Source organism: Dipodomys ordii, unplaced genomic scaffold, assembly GCF_000151885.1.
Source record: "Dipodomys ordii isolate 6190 unplaced genomic scaffold, Dord_2.0 Scaffold8, whole genome shotgun sequence".
Taxonomy (NCBI): Eukaryota; Metazoa; Chordata; class Mammalia; order Rodentia; family Heteromyidae; genus Dipodomys; species Dipodomys ordii.
Window position 1 is genome coordinate 30,094,869 of NW_012267224.1, and position 19,577 is coordinate 30,114,445.

The following is a 19,577-nucleotide window of genomic DNA, read 5'->3' on the forward strand; positions in this document are numbered from 1 at the left end:
CCAGATGCTCCTCAGTAGGTGAATGGATCAAGAAAATGTGGTATATACACAATGGAATTCTATGCCTCCATCAGAAAGAATGACATTGCCCCATTTTTTAGGAAATGGAAAGACTTGGAAAAAATTATATTAAATGAAGTAAGCCAAGAAACATAGGTCCCATGAATTCCCTTATTTGCAATATCTAGTATATGTATGATTCAAGCAGAAAAGGTCAGATAAGGTGATGTTAGGAAAATGAACCCTAAGATATATATTTTAAATGTTTTTTTTCTTTCATGCATTTGTTTCTAACGCAATTATAATATTATTTATTTGCTGCTTTGTATGTCCCTCCCCCACAGTATAACCCCTGCTTTCACTGTATTTGATGTTGGTATAATTTTGGAGGGGAAGGGGAAAAGCAAGTCGTTTAAATAAGGATACAGGTGGACCTGTTGCAACAACGAGAAGTACAAGCTGTCATGTCGAAAAAGAACTTTACAACTTGGGCAGAGTGAGGGAGGATTGGGTGGGGGGAGGGAGGATGGGAAGGGAAGGGTAAACAAAGGAGGAGGCTACAATGCTTGATAAGAAATGTACTATCTTGCCCATGTAATTGTAACCCCTCTGTACAATATTTTCACAATAAAAAAAAAAAGAAAAAATGGAGCTATGGTTCAACGTTAGTGTGCTAGCCTTAATTAAAACAGCTCAGAGACAGAGCCCATACCCTGAGTTCAAGCACGGCATCCAGCACAGACACACACACACACACACACACACACACACACACACACACACACATACTTGGTACAGTGTACAGTATTTGTTAGTTTTCAATGAAATCATATAAATTAGAGAATATTATTTCTTGAGATGTTTTACTAACCTTAAATTGTAAATGAACCAAAAATCATAATACTATTAACAAAGCAGGGTAAAATGATGTGTAGAGAATTTCATTTCTTAGACAATAAAAATATTTCAAGGGTTGGTCATGGGAAGGGATGGGAAGAGGACACAAAAGGAGGAGGCAACAATGCTTGATAAGAAATGTACTCATTATCTTGCCCATATATGGTATTTTCACAATAAAAATATTTCAAGTATTATTTTATTGATTCTGTCTAAAAATCATTTTTCTTACTGTATCCTTATTGCACTGTTTCCTCTACAACTCATTAAAGATCAAATTAGAATGGAATTGCATAATTTAATTCTGGATCATAATTCAAAATTTAACTATAGAATTTTTCTTTATTAATACCGACTTACAGAAATACAGGTGCTTTTGCTTGCCTGGATGAAGAAGGAGTTAATTTAAGAGAACATCTGTTTATTTGTAATTGCCCAGGGTGGAAAGAAAAAAAAATGATTCCAGATGTTTAGATAATTTATCTCTGCATCTTTCACGAGTTAGAAATAAAAATAGCTTCACAGTGGATATAGTAAGAATTGATGTTTTGGCTCATAGGCAACAAAAATTGATGTGGGTTTTTCAAAATTTCTCAAATCAGAGCCTATACAAACCTAAATATACACTTATGAAAATATATACTCTTACTGCAATTCTGAAAATAATTTCTTCAGTTTATTGCAGCACTATATGACAAAAACAAGTGGTAAGAAGAGTCCTAAGACGCTGTGGATGCAAGCTTTTCCCAGAATCCAGGCATAAACTTGGTATAAGATGGATGTCATTCTCATGATAGGCTGCATTATAGCATAGATGTGAAGATACATGGTAGGATGACAGGCCTACTAATTAATTCCTTCATGTGATGAATATTCTCAAATGTAGTGTTCTTTTCTGGAGACATACTACATTCCTTTTCCGTGTAACACATTTCAAGAACTTTCTAGAGATTGAAAGAATATGCATTTACTATGCTGTTTCCAGGGATATGTGTCAGAGAAGAGCTCACTTGTTTCTTCTTGCTCAGGGTCACACAATGTGAAATGCTAGACATAAATCTCCAATGCATGTGCATTAACACAATCACTGAATATACTGAAAGATCAAAGATGCAGAGAAGCTATCCTACTGGCCTAAAAGAAAACACCTGTCATGTATTCGATGATTGTAGGGAAATGAATTCTGCTTCAACCATATTGACCAGAAGACACTGAACCTCAGGTGCAATCACACCCCTGGTTGAGTTTATGTTGCGGTAATATTACAAAAGCATGCTAAATTTTTAAAAAAAATTAAGAAAATATTTCATATTACTCAGGTGATTTATTTTATCTCAATATTAGCAAAACATTTATTACTACAACTTAAAATGTAACAACAACAAGTAAATCTTCTAAGTCTTGAGCATACTTGTTTCTGGGTAAAAGACATATTCTTGAATATAAAAGATGACAGGTTGAGTGAGAAAGAGGATTATTGTAGTATATAGAAAAATAAAAGAGATTTAGTAATAACCAATTGAATTGTAGCTTCCAATGCTAGGTATATTTTCCAAGTTGACTGGATTTGTGAGGCTGGGTGAAAAAATGGCTTAAAAATAACAAAAGGATCTTTTTATTTTCTCAGGGCACACAATTAGTGAGTAAGATATAGCAGGAAGCACAAAAGCTTATGTGCTTCTATAAGCCTTATTTAGTTTTGCAATAATTCCTGAAAAAAAACAGGAACTGATTTTTAGAGGAAAATAGAAAAAAATGAAAGACATGTTTATATTTGTATTTCTTTCTTGCCTCTGATTTGGAAATAAAAAAGAAAATTGGCAAGAATTTCTCATGCTTATCATGAAAAGTATTAATAAAAATTTTTAAAAATATTTAATAAAATACAGGATGACATAAAAATAGGCATAAAAATAGCACCATTCCATGATAAAAAATCATAGTCTCAGAAATAGAAAATATTCAAAAGACCAATTATAGCAAAACTAAAATCAGAATATATCATCTGAGAGAAACTTAGGAACATCCCCAGTGGTAAAATAAAGGGCAAAATGGAGGCAATTTTGTCTTTATTTTTTCTATAATTGGAAAAGAAACAAAAGACTCATGTCATTGTGAATACATATTAAATATTATAAATTGTATTGGAATAGCTAAAAGGTGCAAAACTAACCAATGACTTAATTGTACTCATCCCTGAGAAAGTAATTAAAAGGATTAAAATCCCTGTACAATCTGCCTGTTTCTATTTTGTGACATCAAATACCAGCCATGGCTTATCCATGAGCTGAATGAGTCAGAATAGTGTAGTCCTGGGAAATTATGAGTGGGAAATAGGAATATTCTTAGGTTACATGGAATTATGACCTTTTCAGTTAGTTGACACAAGTTTGATCAATGAAACAACACCTACTTTTGTGGGTGTGGTACTTGAAACAAAATGAAAATGTGGCAACCATTATTAACAGATTATAAAGTGTATAAAGATAGTGAAAACAAGAATTGCACTACCCACAGGAATCAACTGATTACTAACTAACTGTAGTAACCAATACTGTCAACATTACAGGAGTGAATTTTTTCCACCTTCTTTTAGTTCCATAAAATTTAAGTGCAAATCTGTTGGTATAGATATAGCACAGTCGTGCATACTCACCCACAATGACCATTTTCCTCTGAAAATCACAGAGGAATACTTTGATTAGTTTGCAGCAATATTTCTGATTTTTTTCTCTTATAACTGCAAATTAGGGACTATATTTATTCATGTCTAATTCCTAGTTAACATAACCATAAGCACAAGCAGTGTCTTTTTTTATTGAAAAGTCTGATGCTTTTACCATCTTAATCCATTTTTTTATTTTGGAATTAACTTTTTAGTTGGCTCCAAGATATTAATTATATTTTCTGTTAAAATTCTCTGTATTCTTTATGCCCTTCTGGGTCTATAGACAATAATAATCCCTTCTTCTGGTAGCTTAAATTCAGTTTGAAATCAGATAAATTATTTCCTTTTAACTTCTTTTCTTGAAGACATCAATATCTATCTCTTAGTTTATCAGTCTGAATTTTTTGTGGTTTTTCATTCTTCTATTTCTCCTGTGCTTACAACATTTTTAAAACATGTATTTTAAAAATGAAAAAATAAAGTGATACAACAAATTATCTAAGGTCTTTTAAATTTTCTTTTTCAACTTTATTTATTTGCTCAGTTTTCTCATCTACTTATATTTATGGTTTCTCAAAAAATGACTGATATTTCTGGTTACTTGTGTTTTTCCTTTTTATTTTTTCTTTAATAGCATGTACTATACCTGTTTGGATAAATCTTTGTTGTGTTTGGTGTAAAATTAATAGCTACAACTAATTTACTCACTAAGTCAGTTCCTGGGCTCCTCCATTCTAAAGATGATAATCAAGCATTTCATTATGGTGCATTCTGTCTGGTCCTGCCAATTACCACCAAAGCGTATTTATCTACGTGATTGTCAAATTATGGTCTATAATCTGATGAAACAAATGTATTGAAGGCAATCCTCCAAAATTAATTTACCTATTAGTACATAAAATGCTTTCCTCTATTAGAGTTTCTGTGGTTCCACCAAAGCTTCAGCTGTTGGGAGTTTGGTTCCCAATGTGTCAATGTTATATGATGGTGGAACTTTAAAAAAATTTCTGAATCTCTGGCTATAAAAGAAATACAAGGGGCTGGGAAGGTGGCTCAGTGGTAGAGTGCTTGCCTTGCATGCCTGAGGCCCTGGGTTCGATTCCTCAGCACCATATAAGCAAAAAGAAAAAAGCCGGAAGTGGTGCTGTGGCTCAAATGGTAGAGCGCTAGCCTTGAGCTGAAGAGCTGAGGGACAGCTCCCAGGCCCAGAGTTCAGACCCCATGACTGGACCCCCCCCAAAAAAAGAAATACAAATACAAAAAAGAAATACAAATCAAAACAACATTGAAATTCCACCTCACCCCAGTTAGAATGGCTATAATCAAGAAACCTAATAACAAAAGACACTGTTAAGGATGTGGTCAAAAGGGAATGCTACTACTGCTAGGAGTGTAAACTTGTTCAACCAACTGGAAATCAGTGCTGAGATTCCTCAAAAGACTAAATATTGAGCTCCTCTATGATTCAGCAATCCCACTTCTGGGCATTTACCCAAGTGACCACAAACAATGTCATACTAAAGTTATCAACACAACCATGTTCATTACAGAATTATTTATAATAGTCAAGATATGCACCTAACTCAGATGCCCCTCAGTAGATGAATAAATGGATGGAGAAAATGTGAGACACATATATATGAATTCTACGCTTTCATTAGAAAGAATGTCATTGCTCCATTCATAAGGAAATGGAAAGACTTGGAAAAAATCATATCAAGTGAAATAAGCCAGACCCATGGTTTCCATAGGCTCCACGGTTTCCATCATTTTAATAATTAGTATATGTCTAGGATAGTCCTAGAAGAGGATCACAATAGCTCAGTAGCTATGTACATATGACTATATAAGATGATGGTAAGCGCAATGTACTCCAAATATGCAAACAAGAGGTTTTTCTTTGTTGTTGTTTCTGATGTATTATGTGAAGTTATTTCTTTTTCTTGCATTGGTTTTCTTTTATTGTTGCCTATGATTTATCCTTTGTTATCACTGTATTTTATTTTGGTACCCTGGTTATTGTATACATTTATCTGAATTAGGGAAGGGAAGAGGAACAACAAACTGATGAGACAAAGCACAAAAGGGTGAAACAATGCAACAGTAATACAAGACAACATGTTGGAAATGTACTTTACAACTTGGCAGGGGGCACTCAGGGGGAGGAAAAGTGGGAGAAAAACAAGGGAGGGAGAACAATATTTAACAAGAAATGTACCCAGTACTTTACATATGTAGTTGTAACCCCTCTGTACATCACCTTGACAATAAAATTAAATTAAAAATCCTCAAAAATAAAAAAAAAAATCTGGTGAAGAGATTTCTCCCTTTCATATTTGATCTCCCACCATAACAAGATTTACCATGATATGATAAATTTCAGGGGACCTCAGTACCCCCAGAACTGTAAAAAAAATAAAAATAATCTCTTTATAAACTTCTCAGTTACAGACATTAAACATACAAACAGAGAGCAGACTAATAGTTGGCCAAACAGTCAAAATAATATGGCAGTTGAGAAAGTCTCTAGTAAGTCCCAGAATAATCAAAGCATTATTTATTCAATGTTGCTTGTCTATGGATTGCAAAAAGTGTAAAAAAATCACTCCTATAATGTTGCGAGCATTGGTTACTACAGTTAGTAATCAATTGGTTCCTGTGGGTAGTGCAATTCTTGTTTTCACTAACTTTATACACTTTATAATGTGTTAATAAAGGGTGCCACATTTTCATTTTGTTTTGAGCACCACACCCACAAAAATGTGTTGTTTCATTGATCAGACTTGTGTCAACTAACTGAAAAGGTCATATAATTCCATGCAACCGAAGAATATTCCTATTTCCCACTCATAATTTCCCAGGACTACACTATTCTGACTCATTCACCTCAAGGATAATCCATGGTTGATATTTGATGCCACAAAATAGAAACAGTTGGAATATACAGAGATTTTAATGATAACTCTATTTTCACTATATGTTTAGATAGTGTTTCTCTGTGTTTGCTGTTTCCCCACCTATCTTCTGTGTTGTACCATGAAGGAATAATTTGCCATGATTACCTGGCCAATATTGAATGAGATATGGGGAGATGGAGATGGGAAAACAATGTGTTCAGTAGTTAATCCAGTAGCATTCTCCCTGATTGTTTGCCTCTGGTGTCTATGCCTATCAACTGAAAGTCAATGACTCTCCTGAAGCTCTGTTTTCCATAAGACATTCTCCTTACAGTTTACAAAGCACTATTCTATGCTCTCTGCCTAAAAGTGCACACTTTCCTTTTTTGTTATTTCTCTTTTTAATTTGTATTTTCATGGTTATATTTAGGTAGTTTGTACAAAGGATTTTCCATTTAACAAAACAGTTTATAAATACACTATATCTTGATCAACATCACCCCTTTCAACACTCTCACCCATCCTTCCAAACCCACCCTTTTCCTCACCCATTGTAATTATTTTTTGGTGGGGTCTGGTCATGGGGCTTGAACTGTGGGCCTGGCCGCTGTCCCTCAGCTCTTCAGCTCAAGGCTAGAGCTCTACCACTTGTGCCACAGCGCCACTTCCGAATTTTTTCTTTTTGCTTATGTGGTGCTGAGGAATCAAACCCACGGCCTCATGCATGCAAGACAAGCACTCTACCACTGAGCCACCTTCCCAGCCCCATAGTAATTTTGTAGTACATACATTGAATTGCCTGTATTTTCCTCATTTCCTCTTCATTTGTCTACTCATCTACTTTTTTCCCCTTGGCCTCACATTAATCCTTTTCAATATTCTCTTCTTGGTGTTTTACTTTTGCTTAACTTTGATTTTACCTTTCAAAGGGATTACATTCTTTGAGATCTCCTTTGAATATACTGCATTTGTGTATACTTGCATACAACCCAAATGTATTTACTCATGACACTCCTGTGTTCTCTTACACTCAAACAGACTTTTCTAACCAGTTTTATTTAAAAAAAATAACCCCAGAAGTGGTCTTCATTGAAATTAATGTGCTATTTCTTATGGATGCCTAGACATATATAACCTATATGTAAGATGTATGACTAAAAATTTATAAATGACTGGGTGGGAGCTGAAACCAGGATACATGCCAGTTGTAAAGAATACAATCAAAGCTCTCCTCATGGATAGGCATTTAAAATATTTGAAGAGGGGATGTTTCCTCATTCATCTACATATCTGAAAATGAAAGGACTTCTATCGAGAGCATTATGATTATGTACCAGGTGTGTAGTCTAATCAATATTCCTACTTAAACCTGCCAGTTACATCAAGTGATGTTCCCCAGAGTATTCAATGCTAAAATCTATTTTAGAGTCCCTGTACTATTCTAGTAAAGTTATTTAGAAAACAACTTGATTTAAAATGTGGGTTAAAATTAAGGTAAAATATTCTGAAATAATTAGACAGTACATAAATGGCAGTCACACTTCTTTTTGAAAAATCTAGTTGCATTTCTAAACTGATAATAATCTAACACTAGCAGCCTATTGCCATTTTCAAACTTCATTGTTTCCCATGGGCGAATAAAAAAAACACACAGCAGGAAAATAACAAATATCAGTGTCTTAAAACGAACTAAAATAACTAAATATATTTTTGATAGCCATAGGAAGTTTTACTCCTTTTCTCTCTGAGAACACAAATTCTCCTGAGAAATTTTAGAGACAGGTTTGCATTTTTGAAGTAAACTAAAGCAAGTAATACAGCACACAAAAGGCTTCGCATAACTTTGATATGCATGCAAATCTATTTTCTTGCTCTCTTTAGGAAAGTTCTGATAGTAACGACTGGAAATTCACATTATTCCCTTAAGTCTCATCACCTCTAGATTATTATAAAATAATTTATCTTAACTATAAATACACAGCTTCTGTTGAACTCCTCTTCAGATTGGTCTACTATTTCAGAGTTCCAAGAGAACACATAAGAAGTAATAGCAGACATGCATTTGTCCTTCAACGTATGTGGCTTCAGGCAGGGGACCTTAATAATCAAGTTTCAGGAAATATCCTCCTAACGAAACTCTGATCTGAGAGCTATTTCCCACTTTAATAATGTGCTTTGGTTCTCATGTTCCTCCTGTCTCCCTCAGTGGTACAACACACTTCAAATAACACTGAAACCTAGGATTAAAAATAACTATTGATAATTTTTCTGTATTTACTAAAATTCATTAAACCAAAACATGTGTCTAACTACAAAGCAAACAGAACAAAAGATAGGAAGTGATTATGCGCATGTGAGTCAACAGTTTGAAATGGATTATTAATGAAGTAAACTTCAAACCATCTGCTTTTCCAATTTGATTAAACTAGATTGTAATCAGTATGAATGGATCAGCTGAGGAACATATAAAACTGTTACATATGAATGAATCATGTATAATAATCATCTGCATATTTACAGTGAAAACTTGATGTGCGAAAGCACTACAAATATATAATCAGGTATCTTTCTCATTAGTTTATGAATAGAAATCTCATTAGAAATATTTCCTCATTTTACAATGACAAAAATCTCTTTTGTATTTTCTTTTTATGTTAAAGTACTTGTTAATAAAATATTAATTTCTACCCTTGGTGAGGCACAATAGTGAAAAAATGAGATAGGACTTACAGCTAAACAACTGGGTAAGAATTAATAAAAGACTGCATTTTTATATCTCCACATGTGAAAGACTTGCTACTTCTCCACTGCCAAAGTTTGCATCATGCTGAGATAAGTGTCAACCCAGAAACTTGATTGCTAACTGGACTCATTTGTGGACATTGATCTACTTGAATGAGAAATGTAAGCAAGAAACAGCATTTCAGAAGGAAGCTGAGGGTGAAAACATAGCAGCTTCCTAGGCTAACCTCTGATACCTGATTGCAACAACAACAACAAAAAGTGAACTATGATGGTAAAGCAAAGCAATAAAACCTCATATTGCATCAATAACTAAATCCAAAGTTTTTTTAAATGTTTGAAATGGTATACAAATTTTCAAAAATCTAGTTTAAAAATTATTAATGAGCCAGGTACTAGTGGATTACAACTTGCATTTCTAGCTACTCAGGAAATTGAGATGCTGAAAATAAAATAGCATTATTAGAAATAAATAATCAATGAATCAAATGAAAAAAATTCAGGAGAATCCATTGCACTAGATTGAGCAGAATAAAGAATTATTAGTGGAAGTATTAGTGGATTAGTCGATTAAACCGTTCAGATAGCACATGTTGTTTGAAATGGTTCACAATAAATTATTACTTGTTTTGGGGCACTTAAATTTAAATGTGAAGCCATGCTTCAAGTAGGAGAAAACCCAATAAAGGTGTATTTAATTTTCTTCCCTGTCTCAGTGACCTACTTGGACATTTTTTTCCTTAAGAAACTATGTTCTTTTGAGTTACTCTACATGTTTTCTGGTGTTGTGAATTTTACAAACTGGGAAGTCATGGTATATACACCAGAAAGTGATATAACTAATCATGAATAGCTGGGTATGTAAAACTGCTTAAAAACCAGTCTTTAAAAAAATTATTAGTGGATAGACACAAACTCAAGGAGTTATTATTCTAATAGAGTAAGAAAAAAATAAGAAAGCATGACTACAACTTTTAATAACTCTAGGACACGATTGAGAGATCAAGCCTAAGAATCCACAAAAGAGCTGAAATCCAAACTATAATCACAGAAAAAGTATTTCATTAAATTATATTTGTAAATCCAGTGAAAGACAAGGACATTCAAGTAGAAGAAGCCATAAATATATAAGTAGATCTGAAAAAAAAAGATCCTCCCCATATCACATTACTTGCCAAACAAGTGGAGGAAGATAGAAGGCAGGAATAGCTATATTTGACTAAGCTATTCTTCAAGCCAACATTAGTCATGAGAGACATATAAATGAAGAATAGATCCCATAAAGATGTTAGGATGATCATATCCAGAGATAGGCTGGCTATCTTGGTGATTTCTCAGAGATTTTCCTTCAGTATATACTTCTAACAAAAGGCTTGGCCCTCACATGATTTATTTTGTGCTTAGTGCATGTAATATCTTACAGTTATTGCTTAGATTGTGAGGCAATGAATGACCTCAAATTTACCAGTATGATTAAAAAGATTACAAATTGCTAAGGATGTTATATAGTAGAATTACCTATGTGTACTGAGTAGTATTTTCCAAAGCCTAATACTGTGGTCTTAGAAACAATATTTGTTTTCATCGGTTGAAAGAAGGATACAAAACAAAAGATGAGATTAAGATTTTGCCAGCATGGAGATTTCCGACTTCTGAATGCAATTACTGTTATGTTGATTGCTATCTCATTTTTTCCAGTGCTAATTAAAGTTCATCTGAGATAATTCTGATGTAAGAACCACTGCTAGTAATTCTGGAAAAAAAAAACTAAACTAACAATGACCACATTCCTCCAAACTAATTAAAATAAATTTCTTGAAATTGTTTTATTCATTGTACAGACTCAGTTCTATATAGTTGCTTAACTTTGTAGATATTATTTTGAAAATTGAAGAAACATGATAATAATCAGAGTAATTGGGCTGGGATGTAGGTCAGTTGTAAAACATTTGCCTAGCAAGTATTACATCCTTTCTTTGATTCCCCAGACTGAAAAAGGAAAGAAAAATATCAAATTTATGGAGAATTATTCATATTATATTTGCATCACAACCACATAAATGCCTCCAGAGAGAAACTAGTTTGTGAAAAGGATCGTATCTTAACATGAGACATCTATGAACTGTAGCTTTTCCCATTGCTCTAAGCACCTGAACAGAAATCCTGATACAAATTATAAAATCCCAAATTGAAAACAGCTAGCTGGCTGGAATTCTAGAGCTGGTAAATGTTTCTGGTAAGCATTGCTAAAATATATTGATCAAGATGTTTAAAAATTTCTAGCAATCATAGTACACAGACCTCATAAATTGCAGCATTATTTTTTATTGTCAAGATGAAGTATAGAGGGATTACAGTTAAAAATAAGATAATAAATATATTTTGTGTCAAACTTGTTACACCTTCCCTCATTTTTCCCCTACTTTCCCTCTCCCTCCGACCCCCGAACAGATCATTTCCAACATAGTGCCTTGTGTATGTTGATGTTGCATTTGTTCCCCTTGTCCTTTGTTTCACCATTCTGTTGTTCAGTTTCTCTTCCCTAATTCATACAAATGTATATACAAAAGTAGGGTACCAAAATCCTATACAGTGACAGCAGGGAATATAGCATAGGGGGGAGAACATACAAGAGAAACAAAAAAAACACAGTACATTAAAAACAACAACAACATTTGACTGTCTTTTTCTCCTACTTTCAGGATCATTTAAGGAAAGTTGTATAGGATGCTAGAGTTCAAATATGCCCAATATCTCTAGCTTGAAATTAGCTGGTTTATTGTGTTTTTGACTGAAATATATTCCTGTAGTAAACCAAAAGATAACTATATTTTAATGGAATATTTTATGAAAACTATCTAACTTTGTAAAGAGCATTTGGTGGGGCAGTGTGTGAATTAGACACCAAGTTCTCAAATAGCTTAGAAACCTCTGGGAAAGAAAATAGTAGCATATGTAATGCGAGTGAAGACTACAGAACAATTCTAAAACATGCTACATAAAGTTAGCATTAGTAAAAGCCCTGTGCAATTTACAGTTAAATGATCATTCATGCAGAAAATTTAATAAAGTAAATATGCATAGCTTCTATTTTTCTGTGAATAGTTAAAACTAAGTATGTAAAGCTGTAGACAAAAGTCTGAATTTCATCTATTTTTAAAAATTTAATATGAACACCTGGAAAATGTTAGGCAAATCATAGGTGCTCAATCAGTATTGATTAATAGAAAAAAATGAAGGAATTTGAATTCTCCTTTGAACAGGGAAGACATTCTATAATCCATCAAAGAAATGAAAATTCTCAGACATCTGGAGTTAAATTTTCTAGTTACCATGGTTGCTTACTGTTTGAGCTGCAGTATTGTTAACACTTTCAGCATTAGTAGTAACAGTGTTTGTTTCACAGTCATTATGAATCTCTCTGTCAGAAGACTCCAACATCTCACAGGAAGGGGGAGCAGTGTGAAGCTTGGTCTGAAAGCCAACCACTTATGGCATGATGAGTTCTACAACACAGTTTGAGTTTGTGAGCCAAGATGTTTTCCTAGCATTCCTGAGACATGGTCACCTATGCTGGTGCTTCTTCTCTGGACCTGTGTCTAATACACCTGGCAGTTTGAACCTTTTCCAGGCCCTGAAATCCTTCCTTGGGAATCCTCTTTTGTCCCATGCTGAGCACCATGATTTGCATGAACCTATCTTATCCTGGTTTAGTCTGTGGTTCCTCAGTTTATAAGTTGAATTCAAAATGTTCCTCAAGCAAGTCCTTAGCAGTCTTAAACTCATGTAAAATCCTTATAATCTTGAAAGAAGTAAGCATAATAGGAACAAAAATGACCAGTGACCCCTAATTTACAATAGCTGAACATCAGTTACCACCACAGAGCAAAATGTTCCCCAAGGTATGACAGGTCACAAAACAAGTCAAGCCCAAGGCATTTTTCTTTAATAAGCACAAGTGGTTAGCAGATATCAGACTGATTTCCTATGAGCATATTGAGACCAATAAAGGGCAACCCTTTTTTATTTCTTTTTACTATTATTTTTACCTACCTATAAGCAAAATGGTTTCTTATAAATACTTATAATCTACAACTATATATAAAAACATACTCCTATAATCATTAGTGTGTTAGTTTCCATTGTTGTCATTGTGATAAATTACCTGATAGAAGCAAATTGAAAAGTTAGAAAGGTTTATTTTGACTCATGGTTTCAGAAGGTTAAGTCTATACTTGGTCAATACATTTGGACAGAATGTCATGGAGGTTGTGGTGGCAGTGGTCAATGGGGGAGGAAGTTCTTTATCTCTTAGTGTACAGGAATCAGAGCAGTAACTGGAAGAGTGTCAACAAGATAACCCCCAAGAATGCACCACTATTTACCTAGTTCTTTCAATCATCCTCAATCTCTCAAAAGTTTTCAAAAACTCACAAAATTGGGAGTATTTGGAGACTAATAAGTGAGTTCATAGAGGAAAATTCACATTGAACTCTCAACATCCCAGAGTAAAAATGCTCTATTTTTTTATCACTTGTTTTAGTGGCTTGTTGTCATTTATTCTCATGAAGAATATCTTTCCGCTGGGTGACGGTGGCTCATGCCTTGTGTCCTCAAAGTAGACATGAGATTACTCTGGGAAAATAATAACTAGTCACTAACTCTGGTGGAACAGCATGACCCTGAAAACTTGGCTCTTTTCTGTTGAGAACAAAAACAAACTTCTAATTCCTCTTGGGAGCCTCAAGAAAACATAGCATATAAAGCAACAACAAAGAAATAATCTTATAATTGCTATTTCTTTGTTGCTTTGTATGTCCCTCCCCCACAGTATAACCCCTGCTTTCACTATATTTGATGTTGGTATAATTTGTGGAGGGGAAGGGGAAAAACAAGTCGTTTAAAGAAGGTGGACCTGTTGCAACAATGAGGTGTACAAGTTGTCATGTCGAAAACAAACTTTACAACTTGTGGGGGGGGATTTGGTGAGGGGGGAGGGAGGATGGAAGGGATGGGAAGGGTAAACAAAGGAGGAGGCTACAATGCTTGATAGGAATGTTCTCACTATCTTGCCCATGTAATTGTAATCCCTCTGTACAGTATTTTCACAATAAAAACAAATAAAAATTAAAATTAAAAAAAGAAAACATAGAATATATCTATATATATACAATCTACCTCTTTCTCAATGTGGATACTTGTATGTAATGGAAATTTGGGGATTTGGGCACTAGTAAAGTCATGACCTCCCACTTACGAAGTAGGCTTTCTTCCACACCAGATAATCCTCTAATCCTGTATATATACATATATATATATATATATATATATATATATTTTTTTTTTTTGGATAGGATAGGCAGTCCAAAGTCTGGTTTTGTTTGCCAAAGTCTGACGTCTGACGTCTGACGATGATACTTCTCTATGTGGACTCCCACATAGCTGGCATCATAGAACAAGCATCACTATATCTGTCTTATTTGTTATGATTGAGTCTCACTAATTTTGGTTGTGACTAATCACAATCATTGTCATCCTGATACTTGTTCCAAATAGCTGAGATTATAGGAGTGTGCAACTTTAATGGCACTCCTATGTTCTGACCATTTTTATTTTTCATTTTAACTTTGTTTTAATATATATTTTTATTGTAAAGATACCGTACGGAGGGGTAACAGTTACATGAGTAAGGTATTGTTACCTCCTCCTTTGTTTTTCTCTATCTCTTCCTTCATCACCTCCCCAACTCCTCCCTCCCCCAACAAAGTTGTAAAGTTCGTTTTCAACATAGTGTTTTATGCATCTCATTGTTACAGTATATCAACCTGTATCCTTATTTAAGCATTTTGTTATTTCCCTTCCCCTCCCAAAATTAGAAAAATATACATACAAGATGTAGGGCATGTAGGGCACAGAATCAAATACAATGAAAACAGGGGATGATATACCATGGGGAAAGAGCATAAAAAGAAACAAAAAAATTATACAGTACATTTTAAGTACATTAAACACAAAAGCAAGAAAGATAAAACCTCTTGTGCCCCTATATTGAGGTTCATTTCTCTTAGCATCAAATTATATGGTGATACGTACATAGCTTTTGACTGTTTCTGCTTGTCCTAGACATATACTTGTTATTTCAAATAAAGGAACAATGTGACCTATGTTTCTTTGAGCCTGGCTTACTTCACTTATTATAACTTTTTTACAAGTCTTTTCATTTCCTAACAAATTGGGCAATGTCATTCTTTCTGATAGAGGCATATAATTCCATTGTATAGAAGGAAAAGAGAAGAGAGATAAAGAAAAAAATTAAAATTAAAAAAATTAAAAATGAAACACTTAAAATTATATAAGTATAAAGACACTGCAATTAAAGAAGTTAAGGCTGAGAGTTTGTGAACAGAGTAATCGACATCTGAATTAAGTATGCACAGTACAACAATTAAGTAAAGCCAAAAACTAAAAAGGACCAAAAGGGGAAAGAGTCAGAATAAAAATGATGAATAAAATAGAAAACATTTTTTAAAAAAATTGATAAAGAGTTCTTCATAATTTATTATTATTATTTTTTTGTGGGAGGATCTTGTGTCTCCCCTCTGTTCTTAACCAGTCTCTTGGTGGAGTCTCTGGTTTGCTTGTGGCAATTGGTTTACCAGTGGCTTAGTTTCTTAAATCAGTTTGTTTGAGCAGGCAGAAGGAAGCTCTGCCTTACAAGGCACTTTATGACCCTCTTCTCAAACTAGTTCACTGGGATGGTGATTTGGTTTGAGTATCACAAAAGAGACAGATGGCTATGTCCTCTAGCTTGGCATTGCTATCATGGGGCTAGGTTGTGGGTAGGGTTGAGGTCTGTTAGCAATCAGTAGCTTTTCCCTGAGGGGCTAGCTCCTAGACACTCAGCCTGTAGCTATTCTCAAGATTTATGTTTACTGAGTTTCCAATTGTTTTTCTTTTACCCTCCTGCAGCTGGGTCTGCTGCCTGTGAGGCAGTGAGGGTGGGGCAACCTCTGGCTCTGTTTTCCTAGTGAAGAAAGTCACTCTTCCCTGGGTGGAGCTTTCCCTGCCTGGGAAGGGCAACTTTACCTTGAGGTGGAGCTAAGCCCCACAGGTCAGGTTCATTTGACCTGTTGAATCACTCCTATTGTCTTTTTTCAAGGCCTGAGTTTTGGCCTGGTCTTTGTCAGAATCAGTGTTTTTCTCTGGTGATGGGGGAGGGCCTGTCTTCCCACCGCTGATCTGTGAGAAGGAGTGAGGATATCTTGTGGGGTACTCACACCTTTCCCTTGGTTTCTGGGCCATCCACGGTTTGTCACTTTCTGTAGTGAGCAGGATGAAGATTTCCACCGCTTTTTAGTTCTTGCTGGTGGTGAGTAGAATCCACTCACACACCACCTCTGGTGCCTTTGTCCCGGGCTCTCTCTGTTGATATGGTGGTGGCAGCTGCTGTCATAGACTCTGGTGAGTGTTTGAATCTGTCTCCTTAACCAAGCTGCCTGAATTTTTCCTCTCTGGCCAAAGCCCCAGTACTCTGATGGCACACTTGATGTGAATCTCTAGCCTTTGACTTTTCAATGGAACACTAAAACTGGTTTGTATGTGAAAGCTTGTTTAGCCCCCAGCTTCTTCTCTGCCTTCTTCCTCTTACTCCTATTTGGGCCAATTTATTGTAAAAACTAACAAGATTGAAGGCATTATCAGAAATGACTCTGTTACTACCATTTGTTTTAAGGTTATATTCATTTCCAACTCTCTTATATTTTGTGTACCCTACATATCCATTTAGAATCTTTGCTGATCTGGATGAACTATCTGGAGGAGTGAATTGACTTTTATTCTTGTAAATTCTGATTTTTCCATGGGAAATAGTCCCAGGTCATCAGTGCCTTTATGCTTTTTATCATCTTGCTGAGGATAACAATGAACCAAGTTGAATATGAAAATTTCAAATATATTCTTCCTTATAAGAAGGAATAATTTCAAGAATAATGTCTGTATTATACAAAAGGAGACTTCACTTTCTCTGACAAAGATTATGTCAATTATTGTTGGCCAGAGACTATCCTCTTCCTCTCTACTTGGGGTATGAGAATCTAAATCTAAATCAATTGGACACTAATCCATTCTTGCTTTGTGTAATTTGTTTCTGGACATATATGACTCATTCTACATTAAAATTTCAGATCTGGAGCTTTAGATTGTAAATATAAATGGCCTAGAATATACAGTCCTGTAGAGGAGGTCCTATGTACTAAGTAGTACACCAACAATGAGGCCAAGCATCAGTAGCATCCTCATAGTCCTTCTGCACCCTGATCTCGAGAACATGGAGGACACATACCAAAAGTACAATACCAGGAAATCTGAAGTTTTAAATCATATATAGTAGTAACTTATGAATGTACACACATAGTTATAAATATGTGTATTTCTTCCCTCAGACATCAGAATAGCATCCTAACTTTGCAGAGTAAAATCGTAACCTGGAGGCCTTGGCTGCATTTTATTAAGGCAAACCAACAGTTCATCACACTGTAGGTCTGAAGATTCTGAATTCCAACGTCAAGCAGGCACTGACCTTGGCAGAAAAGTCTGGCCCAGGGTTGATATTACACTTTCTCTAGAGTTCTGTTATCATATAATCTTCTGTCTACAGGAGATAAGTATATCTTTATGTGCTGCCAAGGAATCACTTTGCCTTTTAGCCACTGGAGCTAAAGTGGATTAAATTGATGATTAATTATCTTGCACCTTTATTTTCTTTCTTCAGAGTACCAATGGCACTCAACATACCTGTCTGATTTCCTTGAACTTACAATGAGTGCTTAAAAAAAATCTCTTGAAGGCCTAAGATATTGCAACCACCAGCATATTACATTAGATGGGTGTCCTGTGTCAAGTTCCTCCTAGTAAATATTTTAACAATTACTTGTCATAGGTACAGGAGTCACTGGGGCTTCATTTAACAATGGTGATGAGGTACTGTTGAAAACCAATATCCAATAATATTCATCCAGATTGATTCAACAAATACTATTTTTTAGGAAAAATATTCATTCAAAAATTTCAGGAAGCAGACTGAGGTGCAGTGGGTATGTTATTGGCATACTTTGTATAAAAGACTCCTTTTAGTGGTAGTGTTGTGAAGAAGTGAAGTGATATCAGGAAGGAAGAGGAGATGTACTGTGATATGGTCATTCGAAGGTTCTTGCCAACCTAGAAGGAGCCAAGAATTCCCTTTTAGATTTAATAACCTTCAGAGAGGTTACTTATTTTGATTTTGTTCCTGGATGATTCCTAGCACTTATCAGAGGATGTGGGTTCCTCTGGAGGAGGAGGAATGAAGTGGATGATGGTGGGCTCTTACTATGAATAGGCTTCCTTCTGGAAACACTTAACTGTGAGCTGTCACCGGCCAAACATGCAGATGGATGATATACTAATAATCCTACTTTAAAGAGTTCAAGACTTTATTTCCATCTTATTTTACCTTGGCATTTGTCTAGTCTGTTGTTTCAGAGCTGTCCTTAGTATTATTCTCTCTCTCCAAAGTGATGTTCCAAATTGCCCACAGTAACAATCACCTAGCTAAGGTTATGCATACAGTCAATCCCTCTTCTCTTTCTCCTGAGAGTTACAGTTGCAGTTGATGTAAAACTATGCAGACCTGCCCCAATACAAATCCGTACTGTGCAACTACAGTTACATTTTCACAATTATAAGCACAAACATATGAAATCACCTCAGGCAATGCTTTGACAGCTCCCTAGGGTACTGCTCAATTCTGAAGAGCACTATGAAATAGCTTTAAAAAATATGCTTGACTTCCCGGCTCTAGAATACACAGACAGAACTAAACCAGGCCTCAAGCAAAGAAAATTCCTTCTCCAACAACTTGACAATGTTATGAAATGTTAATGAAAGTTATGCATAACTAACAACTTAAAATTCATACCTACTGAAATATTTCCCAGTTTAAAAATAGTGTTAAATTCATTGTGTAAAACAACATGAACAAAGAAAAGTTGTACTTTATATCCTAGGCTTTCCTTAACCTAAGAAATATTTCTGAAGGATAGAGTACTAGAAGACAAAATTTTGGTCAGGAATCTACTATAGGTCAAATACTGTTATAGAAGTTGAAAATATGACATTGTAATGTACTACTATTAAGAAAACTTGCTAATCTTGCTAAGATACCAATTATTTTTCATGAGCTTAGTGTTTTCTTTCTCTCCTGTCTCCTTGGCTTTTCTGATTTATACTAGCTGAACCTAGTCTAGCTCAAAAGTAATCTTTTCTTATACTTCTTCATTCTTTACTAATTTTTAAATATTTTCTGATTGTTCTCATGTGTCTCACCACTTTTTTTT